This window comes from Euprymna scolopes, chromosome 37, assembly GCF_053919585.1.
Source record: "Euprymna scolopes isolate OS-2025 chromosome 37, ASM5391958v1, whole genome shotgun sequence".
Taxonomy (NCBI): domain Eukaryota; kingdom Metazoa; phylum Mollusca; class Cephalopoda; order Sepiida; family Sepiolidae; genus Euprymna; species Euprymna scolopes.
Window position 1 is genome coordinate 78,476,153 of NC_136518.1, and position 19,395 is coordinate 78,495,547.

The 19,395-nt window shown below is 39.0% G+C and overlaps 1 protein-coding gene across 6 annotated transcripts in view; it reads left to right on the forward strand.

Annotated features, from left to right (window-relative positions):
• Window positions 1-19,395, forward strand: part of LOC145261241 (uncharacterized) — a 576,350-nt gene that overhangs the window by 24,253 nt on the left and 532,702 nt on the right. The gene's annotated exons all lie outside the window — the stretch shown is intronic.

The following is a 19,395-nucleotide window of genomic DNA, read 5'->3' on the forward strand; positions in this document are numbered from 1 at the left end:
AATTTTATCGTTAACCTTAAGTTCAGATGCTCCCCCCCCCAAAAAAAAATAAGCCTGCTAGAACTAGAATGATTTGATGCCATTCAAATGTAATCTGGCCAAAAAATGAGGGATCATGTTACGTTAAACTTGTATGCGAAACTGATCCCTTAATCTAAATTCTAAAATAACTACTTTTTTTTTTCTTTTACTCATGTTTTTCACAGTGTTCATACTAGTGTTTGAATGATTAATCAGAATTCGGAATCAGAAAAATCAGAACTTTTCAGGGTATCAGAATTGGAAAAATTATAGCCTTATTTCCGATTCTAAAAACGATTCTTTTAATTTTTTTCTTGACAATAAAAAAATGAAACAAACATGATGTATTTATTTATCAGAAGGATTTTTATTTATAGCATAAAACCAAGGGCCACAAGATCACAGATTAGGAATCCCATTCCCAAATTTACGATTTGACTCTGAAAGTTTAATGTATTTTTTTTTTAAATAATAAATTCTGGTAAACAAAGTCAATATTATAGAGTTCACTTGCCTACTCCCTTATCAAATCTTTTAAAATGTTAAAATTTCTTTTTGTACCTATGTGCTAAATTTCTGTATGAGCATCTCAGAGATATCATTGTTAATATGATGAGATTTATAATGCTAGAACAAGTTTTGCTTTTTATTTTGTTGGCACCACTCTGATCTCTGAAATGTTTTATTGTAGTTTTTTTTTTTTTTTTTTTTTTAGTTTTGGCACAAGTTAAAAATATAGATGAAAATCTCAGTATGAGTTTATCAAATTCTCGGATACAATACATGAAACAATTTAGAACTTTGTCAAATCAAACAAGCAATTTACATTTAAAAAATGAATGAGCTACTGCATTCTTTTGATTATGTATGAACACATTGAACAAACAATTATTTTAGAATTTAGTTGGGGAGGGGGTGTGATTAGTTACAAATATTAATTGAATGTAAAATGGTCCCCATTTCCGGCTATTATAAATTTTTAGAGAGGTTAACTAAATTTTTATCACTAACTTGAAGTATGACTAGCAAATATTTTTTCGTATTATCACCCAAACTTAAGGGTAGAAGTAGGAAAGTGATACCTTTACATGACTTCACTTATACTAAAATTGGATCCCGGTTGAAGCATACCTCCCTCCCCTCGTAAAAAATTAAAGTATGGCTGTTGTTATTGTTGTTGCTGCCTAACCCCCAACCTCCTCATGTTAATAATGGCATTCAGAATAGACACCCTATTTTGTGAGTGGGGTGGTTGGTTGTCTAAATATTTGCCCCAAATTTGATCTTGATAATCGCTGTCAGGATCCCTGCAATTACTATGAACCCCCAAAATTGGGGGGAAGCAGTGTCAGTCGAATAGAATTAGATTTGTTCTTTGCCCGTGCATATAAATCTGGCGGCCAATGATTTTAAAGTGCACAATACAAGGCTTTATATCTCAAACTATTTGTATCTGCCAATATATAAATGAGATTTTCTTAATCAGCATAGTGGAAAACCTAAGTCGTCATTTTAAAGAAAAGTGTGGAGGTGGAGCTAAGTTAGAAATTTATCTTTTTAAAAAAAAAACAAAAAACTCAAAACTGGTGTAAAAACAAACATAACAAAGAAATGGTCTCATAGGTAAAGTAATAAAGTTTTTAACCTATCTGCATAAAATATTGGGTTCAGGTTTTTTATCGTGAATGTGCGGTATAAAAAAAGAGGAAACACCCGGTTATAAAACAAAGTAAAAGGAAAGTTGCTCATGCAATTTTGCCACCACACTATTTTTAGTTTTTTCAGGTTAAATACAAGCTTCACGATATTTTTATTTTTTTTAAATAAATTGTTAGGTGGAAGCACAAAATAGTTACAAAACACTCTCCCCATGTTAAGAATGGCTTTCATAATGTTATTTTAGAATGAAGTACCAAAGAAATAAAAAATACGGGAAGTGAAAAAGGTAACACTGGTACCCATAAATGTTAAGTTTTTTTTTGTTTTTTTGTTTTCAGGGTTTGTATTTTGGTGGGGAGGAGGAGTTGCGAGGTGTTAATGTGTGCATAGGTAACTGTAAGTGTATCAGTACTTAAATTTCTAATTATGAACGGTTATTATGGTTGTATTTTTTTTTTTTTTAACAATTGCTTCGTGCAGAGAGAGCTACCATATTTGTAAAGGTTTGTTGTGTCATTTTTGTAATAAGATGTGTATTCCGGAATAATCAGTTTTTCAGCTCTCAGCCAATGACAAGTGCCAGAATTTTAGAAGGGAGAAATTATTTTTGAATCGTGAAATGGAAAGATAATGGTATGTCTATGAGTGTATGACCCAGTTACAAAGGATGCCAGGACAATATAGTTATGTGTATATTTCTTCCCAGTGATGACTGGGGCGGTAGGAGGACTTTAGGTTAGAGGGAAAAATAGGAACTATTTTGTTTAAAGATGGTCTAAAGTTACATAAGATGGTGGCTAATAGTCTCGACATAATAAATTTGTAATTGGCATCTGTTGTTGCAAACCTACAGTACTTTGGTCCAGAGGGGAATTTCTGCAGTCAAAATATTATATATGGAGATTATGTTAAAACAACATATTTGAAGTAAGATTAGGCGCATAAAGTGGATGTGATTTTCAGGTGGTTAATTAGTTTAGAGCAAGTTTTAAAACATTGTAAGACAAAATGTGATATAATTATCGACCCCCCCCCCCTAATCCATCAAACAACTTTGGCCTCTTGTTTTCAATTCATTGTCAATTTTTCTTGCAAATCAAATAAACCGACATTTTATGCACACATTACTCGAATTAAATTTTATAAGAACATTTAAAATGTTCGGAAATTGAAATAAAAATGAGACAATGTCTTTGGAAAAGTTAAGAGACAAATATTTAATCAAGAATTTATTTTTAAATAATTTCCCTTTATAGGTAATTTATAGTTAATTCCCAATTATTTGTTACTTTGAAACAAAAAAATTCAACCTTCTTTGACAATGTCTTTTACTTCATACCTTAATACTTAATACGGCACAATCACAATAACACACCAGTTCTCAACAGATCACCAAAGTTAAGCAACGTTGAGCCTGGCCAGTACCAGATGGGTGACCATTTGGGAAGGCAAGGCGCTGTATGTAATGCGAGGTAAAATACCAGGTTGAGAAACTGGCATGGTCTATCCTTCTCTCGAGGGTAGATGGGACTCTCTTAAGCCGTGGTAGGCATCTCATCTAGTGATGGCGTCATGATAAAAAATACCCTTGATAGCCCTCAAGTATTCAGCTACCGACAAGATTAGAATTGTACTACAAAGTCGTGTAGTGAGTTTAATCTCGGCTATGGCCGCGCTGAATGGATGGACGTCATATCTTTACAAGTTGATAACATAATTTGAACTCCTACATTTGATAAGACGATGGTTCAGATTGGTCAATTAATATTTGACCTTCAATAAATAATTAAGAAAGTTGACGTGTCCAGCTTTTGATACTAAATACTGGCTTTCTCTGACTTTGCTGAAAGAAACTTGTAAATGGAGAGTATCCGATATACTGCGTTGTTACTCTGAACAGCTTAAAAATATTTAATTATAACGTTTTCTTTAATAGTTATTACCAAATATATTTTTATGTAAAATCATTGGGAAAATATCTAAAAAATTAAAAATAAAAGCAATAAAAAGTTTGCAGCCGAAACTGCTTCAAGAATATGGAGTTGTAACATATTTCACTAATGTAGAATTATAGATATACTAGCAGTTCATCCCGGCTTTGCTCGGGCACTATGTACTATTCATAACTTGCCCTACATGTGAATACACTGTATGTAAGGTTTCAAATGTTTAGACCAAAATTTGTCTGAGTAATGTTGTAAACATCACAGAGATCAATTTTTCTTTTTGAACTTTGACCCCAATTTTGACTCTTTAACATTTATTTTGACCTCCAAATCAAAACACAAAGTTTTACCCATATCCAAGTTACCTACGTCTAAAATATCAAGTCTTTAGACCCAAAATTTGCGTAGGAATTTGGTAGAATCTGCGAAGGTCAACTCTTTCAACTTGAGCCAGCCAAATTTTTGGCAAAACTAATTAAAATGCTTGCTGCATGTCTGAATACCCGTTATGTATAAATTTCAAATGTTTAGACCCAAAATTGGCTGAGTGGTTGGCTAGACACCACAAAGGTAAAATCTTTTGAATTTTGACCCCTTGGCAGCTCAAATTTTTGACCCAAACCGATTAAAAAGCTTGCCCTATCTCTTATTCCCTTTATGTAAAATTTCAAATGTTTAGACCAGAAAAAATGGCTGAGTAATTTGGTAGTGACCGCAGAGGTCAAAATCTTTTAATTTTGATCCCAATTTTGACCCCTTAACATATTTTTTGGGCTCAAATAAGATTAAAAAGTTTGATCCATGTCCAAGTAACCTACATTTAAAATTTCAAGTGTTTAGATCCAAAATTGGTGGAGGAGTTTGGTAGAGTTTTCAAAGGTTAAATCTTTGACCCCTTGATAAATTTATTATAACGTTTTTCTTTAATAATTATTATTAAATAAATATTTTTGCAAAATAATCAGGAAAAAAAGCCAAAATTGAAGCCAAATTTTAAAAAAGCCAAATATAATTTTTGAAGGCTGAACTACTTCGAAAAATTCCAAATTCATGAAAGTTGGCCTTAAAAAAAATCAATCTGGTGACTCTATTCGGGCCTGTCAAACTAAAATCAAACATTAAAAAAAAAAAAAAGTATCCAATATAGAATATTCACAAAAAGTTTTTTTATTTACTATTTAAGATTTATTGAAATTAAAAAACCAAAACAAAAAAAAACAAACTGTTTTGGCATTAAAAGTGTTGGTGGACTTAGCTTGAAGAAAGCTTCATACTCAATATATAGTAGTAAATGAAAAAAAAAAAAAAAACTTTGGTGTCATCAACGGCAATCAAAACGAAATTTTTTTTTTTTTTCATTTACTACAGTCGAAGTTGTCAGAAATCAAAGGGACCCTCTTCTCTGGCTAACACTTTCAAATATTCTATTAAAGTTTTCCTTTTACACTGAGTTAGTAAAGAAGTTGAGGACATCATTTCCCCCTCCCCAATTCACCCATTTAAATATGTTACAGTATACCTTTCTTTATAATTTCCCACACTCTTTATCTGTGCCTAAGCCTAAACGTAGATTCCATGAACAAAGTTTCTTTCTTAGAACTGCACGCCTGTGGAACTCTCTTACGTTTGCTTACTTTCCAGCTGACTACAATTTGATTGTCTTCAAGTCCAACGTAAACAAGTTCTTGATGAACCATCCCCCTAAATAATCCAGTTTACAAAATTTCCACTACTTAAGTATACCCATTACCCCTATCCTCGAGTGACCTCCAGGCCTTGATAAGTGGTGACTCCTTTTATTACAAAAAGTTTGAAGAAAAAGGCCAAATTCACAAAAGTTGGCCTCAAAAAGGCCAATCTGGTGGCTCCGTGCGGGCCTGTCGGACTAAAATCAAACATAAAAAAAAGAACCCAATACAGAATATTCACAAAAAGTTTTCTTATGTACTATTAAGATTTATTGACATTTAAAAAAAAAAAAAACTGTTTTAGCATTAAATATCCTGTATTGGATACGTTTTTTTATTTGATTTTAGTCTGACAAGCTCGCAGCAAGCGTTGGGGGATTAGCTTGAAGAAATCCTCATCTATATATATAAAAGCCAAACGTCTGTGTGTATGTATGTATGTATGTTTGTTTGTAACGCTAAAACTTTTGAAAGACGGAACCAAATTTGACAAATTTGGTATCATATCGAAGCCCCATCACCCGGATGACAAATATCGAAATTTCACGTCAAACGGACCACTAGAAGTTGGTCAACTGATCAGTTATCTTTGAGGGGGGCCCCAAAGAAACCTGTCATTATCTATATATATAAAAGACAAATGTTTGTTTGTAACGCTAAAACTTGAGATGAAAGATTCCTCTCCCCTAAGAATAAAACATATGTTCAATATCTGCTTTTGTTTTTTCATTGTTTATACGATCCCGAGCAACGCCGGGTAGCCCTGCTAGTCTATAATATAAATCTCACCTGTCTGTTTAAATGTATGTATGTATGCCTAAAACCTTCAACAGAGGCGATGGATTTTCATGAGATCCGTATCGTTTTAAAGCTCGACCCTTTGGACGACAAATATCGAAAAATTGGCTGAAAACATTAATTCCTTCACCCTTAAGTGGGCACTTTTCTACAGGGAGGGGTCGCTTCCAGAAGTTGTTGGAACTGTACAAGTGCATTGCTGCCGGAGGAGATCACTAGAATTTCATGTGTACTATCAATGAAAGAGCCCATACGGAAAAAGTCTGGAAACTTATTGAAGGCACCTTGTAAGTTGAGAGATTCCCAGGCTTGTTTTGATAAATCACACAGAAGAGTTCTTATTGTAGAATCAACATTATTTTACTTTTTAATTGTGGTCTCATCACAAGATTTGTTTTGTGGACTGAATTATAAACAATGGCTCTAAGTGTATTCCACTTTCAATTTTCTGTGGGAGTTGCATTTTTTTTTCTGGAAAAAGGTGAAATAAAAAAAAGAACGAAGCTCGACAAGTAGAGAAAAAGCAGTGTTTGACTTGACATAAAGCGACAACAAGTGCAGATTCTGTCGCACAGAAGTAGTGTGAGTAACCTATTATCCAGTTGTAAGGTCCTATTGAGGGTGGGGGCAGCTACTATACAATGTGACACAATGGATGTATAAATATCTCCACTGGACCATTTGTAAAAAGTTGAGAATTGAATGCAGCAGCAGCAGCAAGCCTTAGGAAATATGTTTACCAGAAAAAACTGTTGGAAATAAGTCATACACAATCCACTATGACTGCAATTCCTACGGCTACGTACCTAGAAAACGGAAGTATTAAACCTGACATAGTGATATGGGACGAGAAGAAAAAAGGAGCAACCTTAGAAGTCAAGTCTTCCCAATGGTGCCGAGTTAAACAAAGCTGAGAGGGAAAAGATAACGAAATACCAAGGCCTTATGTACAACATGAAAAGAAACTGGAATCTTAGGAAGATGTCCAATATTTCAATAATTATAGGAGCAACTGAACTCATGAAAAAGAATTCCAAAAACTACCTGGTCAATATACCCGGTGAACCAAGTGCAAGAAAGATACAAACAATTTTACTTTAAGGGACGGTTGGAATGTCTGAGAGAGGGTGAATGTCTGGCATCCGGTAAGATACCCTAATGATAAAATTACAAAAGGTGAAAATTTTCCTTGCCTTGTCAAACATAACACGTCATTTAAAAAGATTGTTCTTCAGAATAGTATTGCTTAGGCATCACCTTTTCAAATTATAAACAAAAATTGAAATTTTTTTTTTGTTTTATGTCTAGTATAAAATGGTTCCAGCTTTCCTTCTCTTGATCTGTCAACCGGTATAAAAATCCTGTTTTAGAACTTTGTGTTTTTTCTTTTTTTTTTTTTATTACTCCTTTTCATTCAAAACAAGGCATCGTAAGAGGCTCTTATTTGGGATTGTCTAAAAGAGAACTGTGGGGAGTTGAGCAGCAAGATCTCCATTCACATTCCATTTAAAATTCCGCAGATTAATAGTCAGGAAGGGAATTCCAAAGTCTGGCAACCAAAGGAAGAAAGTATTAGAGTAGAAGGCTTTCCCCGCCATCTGGGGACCTCAACAGTGAAGGGGTGGGAATTTGCTGCTCGTCGGGTTAGTCGGTTTGTATGTACGTCAAGAAGGCACAAATACTATCAGTTCATCAGAGCACATTCCATTAAAATACTTGGAAAACATGCATAGGATGCAACATTGAACATTGCAGCGGTGAGACAGTTTGTAGCTTGACATACAGTATGGTACCTATTAGATTTGAAACTTTTTTTTTTTTTTGACTCTGTCAAATGGTGCCTTTGTAAAGATCTAGGTTACTGTCAGGTATGAATAATTTTCTAGCATGGTAGAGGGAGTCCGCCTTTTATTTTAAAATGTTTCATATTAGCATTCGTATGGACTGGATTAAACTATTTATAAAATAAATATTGCCAATGATGCAGTACAGAACAAACGAAAATTATCTCGTCTAAAGCAACGTTTGAGTTGCCAGCTTAAATGCTATTCGGATCTGACATTGTAAATTCAACAAGATAAATTTATATTTTAGCAGACTGAGCTTTTGGTTCTTAATCTGTATGATTCCTTAAATTAAGAAATCAGTAAAATTCTTTTAGGGGTTGAAGGTAAGATTATTAGTCGTACACAGCTACCAATAAATTTCCATGACGTCCATATCCCCTTCTCCGTCTAGTATGAACCAAGTTTAGTATTTCAATAACATTATCGAAATAATGATTTTATTTAGTTGATGAGAGTTGACTTTTCGATTTTCTGAAGGAATTCGGGACAAGATCACAGTGTAGTATCTGTTCTTCAGATGCGACACTTCAATTTCTTGTTCTCTGTCAGTGGAGGAGAAATCCTTCACGACTGAGACAATTTTTATTTTTGTTCCTTATCTCCACGTTAAAAACGACCCTGGTGTCTAACTCTGTCCCGTGAGGAGGCATTGTAAATAGGAACAAAGATAGAAAAATAACCCATTCACCGCGAGTTATAGGCGACTTGTTGGAATATTAAGTCTATACATTCAGGTTTATTCTTTCCTTCATCTTCTTTCTTTCTCTCCTCTTCATCTTCTCTCTCTCTTTCTCTCCCCTTCATCTTCTCTCTCTCTTTCTCTCCCCTTCATCTTCTCTCTCTCTTTCTCTCCCCTTCATCTTCTCTCTCTCTCTTTCTCTCCCCTTCATCTTCTCTCTCTCTCTCTTTGTCTCCCCTTCATTTTCTCTCTCTCTCTTTGTCTCCCCTTCATCTTCTCTCTCTCTCTCTTTCTCTCCCCTTCATCTTCTCTCTCTCTCTTTCTCTCCCCTTCATCTTCTCTCTCTCTCTCTTTGTCTCCCCTTCATCTTCTCTTTGTCTCCCCTTCGTCTTCTCTTTGTCTCCCCTTCGTCTTCTCTTTGTCTCCCCTTCACCTTCTCTTTGTCTCCCCTTCACCTTCTCTCTGTCTCCCCTTCACCTTCTCTCTGTCTCCCCTTCACCTTCTCTCTGTCTCCCCTTCACCTTCTCTCTGTCTCCCCTTCACCTTCTCTCTCTCTCGCCCCTTCACCTTCTCTCTCTCTCGCCCCTTCACCTTCTCTCTCATCTCGCCCCTTCACCTTCTCTCTCATCTCGCCCCTTCACCTTCTCTCTCTCTCGCCCCTTCACCTTCTCTCTCTCTCGCCCCTTCACCTTCTCTCTCTCTCGCCCATTCACCTTCTCTCTCTCTCGCCCCTTCACCTTCTCTCTCTCTCGCCCCTTCACATTCTCTCTCTCTCGCCCCTTCACCTTCTCTCTCTCTCGCCCCTTCACCTTCTCTCTCTCTCGCCCCTTCACCTTCTCTCTCTCTCGCCCCTTCACCTTCTCTCTCTCTCGCCCCTTCACCTTCTCTCTCTCTCGCCCCTTCACCTTCTCTCTCTCTCGCCCCTTCACCTTCTCTCTCTCTCGCCCCTTCACCTTCTCTCTCTCTCGCCCCTTCACCTTCTCTCTCTCTCGCCCCTTCACCTTCTCTCTCTCTCGCCCCTTCACCTTCTCTCTCTCTCGCCCCTTCACCTTCTCTCTCTCTCGCCCCTTCACCTTCTCTCTCTCTCGCCCCTTCACCTTCTCTCTCTCTCGCCCCTTCACCTTCTCTCTCTCTCGCCCCTTCACCTTCTCTCTCTCTCGCCCCTTCACCTTCTCTCTCTCTCGCCCCTTCACCTTCTCTCTCTCTCGCCCCTTCACCCTCTGTCTCTCTCGCCCCTTCACCCTCTGTCTCTCTCGCCCCTTCACCCTCTGTCTCTCTCTCTCTCGCCCCTTCACCCTCTGTCTCTCTCTCTCTCGCCCCTTCACCCTCTGTCTCTCTCTCTCTCGCCCCTTCACCCTCTGTCTCTCTCTCTCTCGCCCCTTCACCCTCTGTCTCTCTCTCTTTCGCCCCTTCACCCTCTGTCTCTCTCTCTCTCGCCCCTTCACCCTCTGTCTCTCTCTCTCTCGCCCCTTCACCCTCTGTCTCTCTCTCTCTCTCGCCCCTTCACCCTCTGTCTCTCTCTCTCTCTCGCCCCTTTACCCTCTGTCTCTCTCTCTCGCCCCTTCACCCTCTGTCTCTCTCTCTCTCGCCCCTTCACCCTCTGTCTCTCTCTCTCTCGCCCCTTCACCCTCTGTCTCTCTCTCTCTCGCCCCTTCACCCTCTGTCTCTCTCTCTCGCCCCTTCACCCTCTGTCTCTCTCTCTCTCGCCCCTTCACCCTCTGTCTCTCTCTCTCTCTCGCCCCTTCACCCTCTGTCTCTCTCTCTCTCTCGCCCCTTCACCCTCTGTCTGTCTCTCTCTCTCGCCCCTTCACCCTCTGTCTGTCTCTCTCTCTCGCCCCTTCACCCTCTGTCTGTCTCTCTCTCTCGCCCCTTCACCCTCTGTCTGTCTCTCTCTCTCGCCCCTTCACCCTCTGTCTGTCTCTCTCTCTCGCCCCTTCACCCTCTGTCTGTCTCTCTCTCTCGCCCCTTCACCCTCTGTCTCTCTCTCTCTCTCGCCCCTTCACCCTCTGTCTCTCTCTCTCTCTCGCCCCTTCACCCTCTGTCTCTCTCTCTCTCTCGCCCCTTCACCCTCTGTCTCTCTCTCTCTCTCGCCCCTTCACCCTCTGTCTCTCTCTCTCTCTCGCCCCTTCACCCTCTGTCTCTCTCTCTCTCTCGCCCCTTCACCCTCTGTCTCTCTCTCTCTCTCTCGCCCCTTCACCCTCTGTCTCTCTCTCTCTCTCGCCCCTTCACCCTCTGTCTCTCTCTCTCTCTCGCCCCTTCACCCTCTGTCTCTCTCTCTCTCTCTCGCCCCTTCACCCTCTGTCTCTCTCTCTCTCTCGCCCCTTCACCCTCTGTCTCTCTCTCTCTCTCTCGCCCCTTCACCCTCTGTCTCTCTCTCTCTCTCTCGCCCCTTCACCCTCTGTCTCTCTCTCTCTCTCTCGCCCCTTCACCCTCTGTCTCTCTCTCTCTCTCGCCCCTTCACCCTCTGTCTCTCTCTCTCTCTCGCCCCTTCACCCTCTGTCTCTCTCTCTCTCTCTCTCGCCCCTTCACCCTCTGTCTCTCTCTCTCTCTCTCTCGCCCCTTCACCCTCTGTCTCTCTCTCTCTCTCTCTCGCCCCTTCACCCTCTGTCTCTCTCTCTCTCTCTCTCGCCCCTTCACCTCTGTCTCTCTCTCTCTCTCTCTCGCCCCTTCACCTCTGTCTCTCTCTCTCTCTCTCTCTCGCCCCTTCACCTCTGTCTCTCTCTCTCTCTCTCGCCCCTTCACCCTCTGTCTCTCTCTCTCTCTCTCTCGCCCCTTCACCCTCTGTCTCTCTCTCTCTCTCTCTCGCCCCTTCACCCTCTGTCTCTCTCTCTCTCGCCCCTTCACCCTCTGTCTCTCTGTCTCTCGCCCCTTCACCCTCTGTCTCTCGCCCCTTCACCCTCTGTCTCTCGCCCCTTCACCCTCTGTCTCTCGCCCCTTCACCCTCTGTCTCTCGCCCCTTCACCCTCTGTCTCTCGCCCCTTCACCCTCTGTCTCTCTCTCTCTCGCCCCTTCACCCTCTGTCTCTCTCTCTCTCTCTCTCGCCCCTTCACCCTCTGTCTCTCTCTCTCTCTCGCCCCTTCACCCTCTGTCTCTCTTTCTCTCTCTCGCCCCTTCACCCTCTGTCTCTCTCTCTCTCTCTCGCCCCTTCACCCTCTGTCTCTCTCTCTCTCTCTCGCCCCTTCACCCTCTGTCTCTCTCTCTCTCTCGCCCCTTCACCCTCTGTCTCTCTCTCTCTCTCGCCCCTTCACCCTCTGTCTCTCTCTCTCTCTCTCTCGCCCCTTCACCCTCTGTCTCTCTCTCTCTCTCTCGCCCCTTCACCCTCTGTCTCTCTCTCTCGCCCCTTCACCCTCTGTCTCTCTCTCTCTCGCCCCTTCACCCTCTGTCTCTCTCTCTCTCTCGCCCCTTCACCCTCTGTCTCTCTCTCTCTCTCGCCCCTTCACCCTCTGTCTCTCTCTCTCTCTCTCTCGCCCCTTCACCCTCTGCCTCTCTCTCTCTCTCGCCCCTTCACCCTCTGTCTCTCTCTCTCTCTCTCTCGCCCCTTCACCCTCTGTCTCTCTCTCTCTCTCTCTCTCTCGCCCCTTCACCCTCTGTCTCTCTCTCTCTCTCTCGCCCCTTCACCCTCTGTCTCTCTCTCTCTCTCTCTCGCCCCTTCACTCTCTGTCTCTCTCTCTCTCTCGCCCCTTCACCCTCTTTCTCTCTCTCTCTCTCGCCCCTTCACCCTCTGTCTGTCTCTCTCGCCCCTTCACCCTCTGTCTGTCTCTCTCTCTCGCCCCTTCACCCTCTGTCTGTCTCTCTCTCTCGCCCCTTCACCCTCTGTCTGTCTCTCTCTCTCGCCCCTTCACCCTCTGTCTGTCTCTCTCTCTCGCCCCTTCACCCTCTGTCTGTCTCTCTCTCTCGCCCCTTCACCCTCTGTCTGTCTCTCTCTCTCGCCCCTTCACCCTCTGTCTGTCTCTCTCTCTCGCCCCTTCACCCTCTGTCTGTCTCTCTCTCTCGCCCCTTCACCCTCTGTCTGTCTCTCTCTCCCCCTTCTCTTCCCCTTCTCTCTCTCCCCCTTCTCTTCCCCTTCTCTCTCTCCCCTTTCTCTTCCCCTTCTCTCTCTCTCTTTCTCTTCCCCTTCTCTCTCTCTCTTTCTCTTCCCCTTCTCTCTCTCTCTTTCTCTTCCCCTTCTCTTTCTCTTCCCCTTTCCCTTCAGTAGTCTCTCTCTTTCTCTTCCCCTTTCCCTTCAGTAGTCTCTCTCTCTTTCTCTTCCCCTTTCCCTTCAGTAGTCTCTCTCTTTCTCTTCCCCTTTCCCTTCAGTAGTCTCTCTCTTTCTCTTCCCCTTTCCCTTCAGTAGTCTCTCTCTTTCTCTTCCCCTTTCCCTTCAGTAGTCTCTCTCTTTCTCTTCCCCTTTCCCTTCAGTAGTCTCTCTCTTTCTCTTCCCCTTTCCCTTCAGTAGTCTCTCTCTTTCTCTTCCCCTTTCCCTTCAGTAGTCTCTCTCTTTCTCTTACCCTTTCCCTTCAGTAGTCTCTCTCTTTCTCTTACCCTTTCCCTTCAGTAGTCTCTCTCTTTCTCTTACCCTTTCCCTTCAGTAGTCTCTCTCTTTCTCTCCTCCTTCTTTTGCTCCACACATTTTATTTCGTTCACTCTAGTGTGCTTTCTCGTTCTCACTTTCATTCTAACTCTAATTTTAACTTAGACTCTTGCATGCTTTCTCTCATTCTCCTAAACTCACTCTCATTCTCTCTCTTTTTTTTTTTTTTCGTTTGCTCTCATACATTTTCTCTCTATCTCGTTCTCTAAATCTTCAGTGACATTAAAGTTAGAGTTGCCTCATTTTACAATCAATCAACTTGTTCCTCTGCATGTAACAAAAGAGCAAAAAGTCCGTTTCTTTTTCACTATTATATTTTTCTTTAGCGTGTCTAATAACCAGAACTCAAGGTTATTTATGACACCATTTTTTTTATTTATTTGTTTTTTTTTTGTTATAGAAAAAAAATAAATAAATAAAATAAAATGTATGTACTACAGATATAGAAGAAAGCCTTAAAAATATTTTTAACCCACAATTGTCAATATTTCTCGTCTGATACAAGTCATTTTTTTTAGTTCTGTATATTTTACTCATTGCCCCCACGCTTTCAACGATAAAATGAAAATTATATTTTTGTACGATTACACATTAGTACACAGGTAATACCTGGGTGGTTTAAGACTTTAGATTATCAGTTCGTTTTGCTATGATAAATATAATGGTTTTATTTAAACTAGTATATTCATTTTTTTTTTTTTTTTTTTTTTTTCATATTTACACTCTATCACACATGTATAGCATGCAACTACTTATTTTAATCAAACACTGTAATACGTCTGGATATTCCAGGCACTACCAAAGAAGACAACTGAAGTGTAACTGTTTAAGCATACACATCAACCTCAATATTTTGCGTTCCGATGCTTCGATAATCGTTTGTGTTCCAACTAGTCTCCTCATGAATTGGTTTGGGTTTAAAATATCTCCAAGATTTTGGTGCTGAAACAGCATGGAAATTTGTTTAAGTGGTTCATCTTGTTAACAATACAAAAAAAAAAAAAATTGCCATAAAAATAAACATTTATTGGAACCAGGTGTATAACAGTAAAACAAAATTTATATTGCTCTTCTTGGGAAGAAAAGATAAGTTGAAGAATTTGACTGGTGTTAATTCTTGGTTGAAGAACCTTGAAATTTGTCATATAAGGGAAAGAGAATTTTCTTAGTTTTTTTTCTTATTTTTATTTATTTAAAAAAATTTTTTTTTTTAGCCTCTCAAGAGTCAGTTCTTTAAGAATCTTCATCTGAGATGACTATTCTGAGTGGCTAACCAATCATAAATCATTTTGCATTTTCTATTTTATGATTGGTTAGCCAATGAAAGTCTTTGGTATGTTAGAGGGGCCTTCAGTTAAGTCACAGTATAGAGGTTTAGTCTATTACGGTAATCTAATTTATAAAACTCACTGTCTGTCTGTCTCCATATTTTCAAACTATCTCTTCCAAAACTAGAAATCGCAGAGCGGCGTTATGGGCCTCAAATGGTTGGATTTTTTATGGACCGTTCTTTTATTGGGTCTTCAGCCAGTTAAAATAGTTTTTAAGAGGTCAAAAGTGAAAAATTGTTATACATTTTGTACATTCATCTTAGTTTATTTTCAATCAGTTCATACACGTGTCACGTTGGTACAGTCGTAACGTCACCAGCTTTGAATGCTACAGTTTTGCTTTTGGTTTCGATTCTAGATGATGGCACCCAAATATATATATATATATATATATATATATATATATATATACTTTTGAAATCACGACTCTATAATAAGATATACGAAATCTGGACAAATAAAAATATCATATTAAAGTGTATTTTACAACCGGGGAAAGACAAGCGCCCCCCCCCCTCCCACACTCACCGTTAGTAGCACATATTTTTAATCATGAAAATTATATTATCATGAGTGGGGTAAGTGTCTTCAGTAACCTTTTCACATCGCAATCTGGTTGCCTTTTTAAATAAAATTTAATCTTTTAAATTCACCGTTTGGATAATTCAACCTTCAAGTTAATATCACACAGAAGCAGTGCACTCTTTAATCTTTTTTTAAGTAATAAATCTGAATTGGTCATTCGTGTTATTAAAACAGTTGGTTTGTGGATTGGTGTGAGCTTTTTAGATTGTAAATGAAATAGGATATTTCAAGATTCTTATTTGATAGTTCAACTCGTTTTCTCTGGCATTCATTTAAATACAAGAAAAATCTAACCCTATAGTCTTATAAACTAAACTACTATTCAAAAATGGTTACCAATTCAGTATTAACCCGGTTCAACACCGCGCAACTTCAGTGATCTATGAAGAACCAGTGTGTCAATATGATTTTCTAATAATGCTTGTAAATAAACTATTATTTTTAGGCTATTAGCAAAACTTTTTCTAAAAAACATTCCATATTATTATATAATTCGATCAAAACAAAAAGGTTGATTCAACACCAATATGAGCATTTAGCAATAAGAATAATGCTTCAAACTTGAGTGCAATAGATCAACTGATGACCGAACAGATGCAAGGACACATATATAAAAATGAAAATAACCAACTTATGTGACCTGATGACCTTTTGTAATAATGCATGTAAATAAAACTTTAGTATTATTTTTAGGCTATTAGCAAAACTTTTTGTAAGTAATTGCTTTAAAAGAAAATTCTCCCATATTATATAATTCAATCAAAACAAAAAAGAGGTTTTAAGACAAAATGTGGCCATTTTAGGGTGACTAAAATCCATTTGATTTGAATTTTCCAATCAACAAGATGAAAGTTGAAGCTTGGATGCTGGTTAGTCTCAGTTTGAATCTACACCAATCTGAGCATTTACCGATAAGAATACTATTGTAATAATATTATACTTCAAGATTCTAATTTGATAGTTCAACTCGTTTTCTCTGGCATTCATTTAAATATAAGAAAATATAACCCTATAGTCTTATAAACAAGACTGGCGCCTAAAATCCCTAGTTTCAAATGGCAAAACTGAAAATATTTATTTATACTTCTCATTCAAAAGCGTGTTAACCTCTCTATACCGTTGCCCAATTAATTTAATAAAAAAGGCTTCCTTCAGTCTTGACAGACTGTCAGGGTGCCTGCGTGTGATATTTTTGTGGCAACAGTTACGCAAGCTTCAATCACACCTCTTCTGAGTCGACATTGTTAAATACCAGTGGCAAGTGGAAGTTCAGGATGACTGGAAACGATGCTAAGATAAGTGGAAAGCACATACAGCACATAGACTTCCCAAATGGTCACCCATCTGGTACTGGCCAGACTCAACGTTGCTTAACTTCAGTGATCTGACGAGGACCGGTGTGTCAACGTGATTGTGCCATACAAATTAATATTGCACCAGTAAAACATCTTGTTGTGTCACAATTTGACCGTTTCTTTTACAGTTTAATTAAAGACAGAAATGGCATTCTATAATCAAAACTTAAAAAAAAGACTTCAAACCATTCGTTATTATTTAGATTCTTCAGACTATGATTCTCATCTTGAATGTTATTTGCTTAACATTTTGGTTGACGTTACTTTTGATCTCTTGTGGAACTTGGGAATCTACATGGAATTTCGAATCGAACCCTTTATTTGATCCACGGGGGTAGCATGCTTTTGTTCTGTTAGCCATGACAGAACAGAAGTCCTAAGTAATTTACAATTGTATTTTGGGTGTCGCCCGCAATGAGGATTGAACCTTTAACCTCCAGGAGAATAAGTTTTACAACTCAGTTTTACCAAATACTTTATCCGCTATGCCACAGGTCCTTGCAGACATGCAGATTCCAGTGTTCGCTGAGATACACGCAAAGAAGATTTGAGATTACATTGACCAAAACTTTATGCAAATAATGTAACATGGTTGGAGTAATTCATAAAAATAAAACTGGAAATAAATAAATAAAAATCCGGGTCGGTATTTTTTCTTTCTCAGCAAAAGTTTTTTTTTTTTCATTATCATTATAATTGTTTCGACATCACTTAAGTCTCTTGCCATCGCCCAGTGTACACTTTTCTTATCCGACCTCAAGCTAACCGTAGCCAGCCATTTACACACTTACACATCCATTTGGTCCTGGATATGCCCTTAAACTATATCCAGTGGTGAGGCCCCAGCTTGCGGGCTTTGGGGAGTGTGTAGTCACCCTTTAATTGCCATTGCTCCCAGGTTAGGGTCCCAACTATGGATTAAATAGAAACCGACTTGAAAACAACAAATATATTCTATTAAATCTTTTTCTTCAAAATCTTTGGATTCGGCATTAAATAACCTGAAAAGGGTTGATATGTCGTAAAACAAAAACAACCAACTACACGTCCATTTTCTTTGACGTGCACTTTGCTTCTTCCCTAAGCACATGCTGCATTTTTCTGTCTTTTTTCCTTTCTCTTCTCGCTCACACTTCCTAATTTGCATATGCACGGTTTTCGACTACTGCTGCTTCTAATCTCTTTACAAGTCAGCCATCCAACACTGCTGTTGCTGCTACTTTCCCATCCTCTCCCATGCACTATTTTGCAATAACACTCAAGATGAGGACAGTAGTCCGAATAATCCAAATAATATGAATAATCAATTCTAAAAAATTCAGAATCGTGACTTCCAACTAGTTTAGAATATTTAAGGCTCATGAGATAAAAAGCTTTCCGGCCATTTTATTCCGTTACTATTGAATGATAAAATGACCACCGCAGAAAACGTTGATGTCGACTGCATGGTCAGCTTGTACTACAGTTAAAATACTGCTGAGCGGATTGAAAGGAAACGTCGTCCCATCGTAATATTGTAATGGAAGACAGCTGAGTGAGCTGTGAGAGAAATGATACTTTTGTTTTAAAACAGAAAATAAAATTGTTTTTTGGAAGGTATGATGGGATATTGAGATTTAATTTACGATGAGCATTTATTTTTGTGCCGAAAAGCGTTATACTTGATGGGAGACATTTTTCTAAATTATGTTACTGTTTTATGTTTTAAAGTCAATTAATAATAAAAGTAATATTTAGTTCAATAGTTGTACACATTTGGTCAAAGTGACCTTTTTCTTTCCTTTAATTTTTTTCTTTCCTTTCCTTCCCCTTTTTCCTTTTCCCCTATCCTTTCTTCCCCCTTTTCCTTTTTTCCCTTCCCTTTCTTTTCTCTTTTTCCCCCTTCCCTTTCTTTTCTCTTTTTCCCCCTTCCCTTTCTTTTCTCTTTTTCCCCCTTCCCTTTCTTTTCTCTTTTTCCCCCTTCCCTTTCTTTTCTCTTTTTCCCCCTTCCCTTTCTTTTCTCTTTTTCCCCCTTCCCTTTCTTTTCTCTTTTTCCCCCTTCCCTTTCTTTTCTCTTTTTCTCCCCTCCCTTTCTTTTCTCTTTCCCCTCCCTTTCTTTCCCCTCCCTTTCTTTCCCCTCCCTTTCTTTCCACTTTTCTTTCTTTCCCCTTTCCTTTTCCTTTCCATTTTTACTTTTCCATCTTTTTCCTATTTTTCTTTCCTTTTTTTTTTTTTTTTTTTTTTCAATTTTTTCGTTTTCATTTTCTTTACGAGTTTACCTTTCTTTTTTTTTTTTTTTTAAATTTCAGTTGGGTCACCTAGTTTTTAAACAAAGCTAACGGAACTGCTCAGTGTCTACCTGATCTAATCTCTCTCTCTCTCTCTCTCTCTCTCTCTCTCTCTCTCTCTCTCTCTCTCTCTCTCTCTCTCTCTCTCTCTCTCTCTCTCTCATTTTAAACCAAATTCGTTGGTCCCAGGACCAATGACTTTAACTGAGAATAAACAGATTATTACCGGAACCAAAGAGTTCTTTTTCCTAGTGATTTCACTTTACCAATTCTTCACAAAGTCATCAGATTCAAGAGTTAACATGGCACGTTTCATTCTGAGTAAAATAAAACACAATGAACAACAACAAAAAAAAATACAAAGTTGGGATCGGTGAATCAGTCTTGTTTTTTTTTCCCACATAATTATATATCTGTAGTATTGAGTATTATAAACGTCTGTATCTTTGCCTCATTAATTTTAACTTGTTATTTTTCTACTTTACTTTTTAAGGGTGCATTGTTCTCCCCCCCCCCCAATACTCCTACACTGCATCGGTTCAATTATTGAATTTAGTTGTTAGTACCCAACCGTCTGTTCAGTTGAGCTCGAACTAAATAAATTGAAATCAATAGATAGTTAGTTTATAAGCAGGTTGAGCTGCTGCAT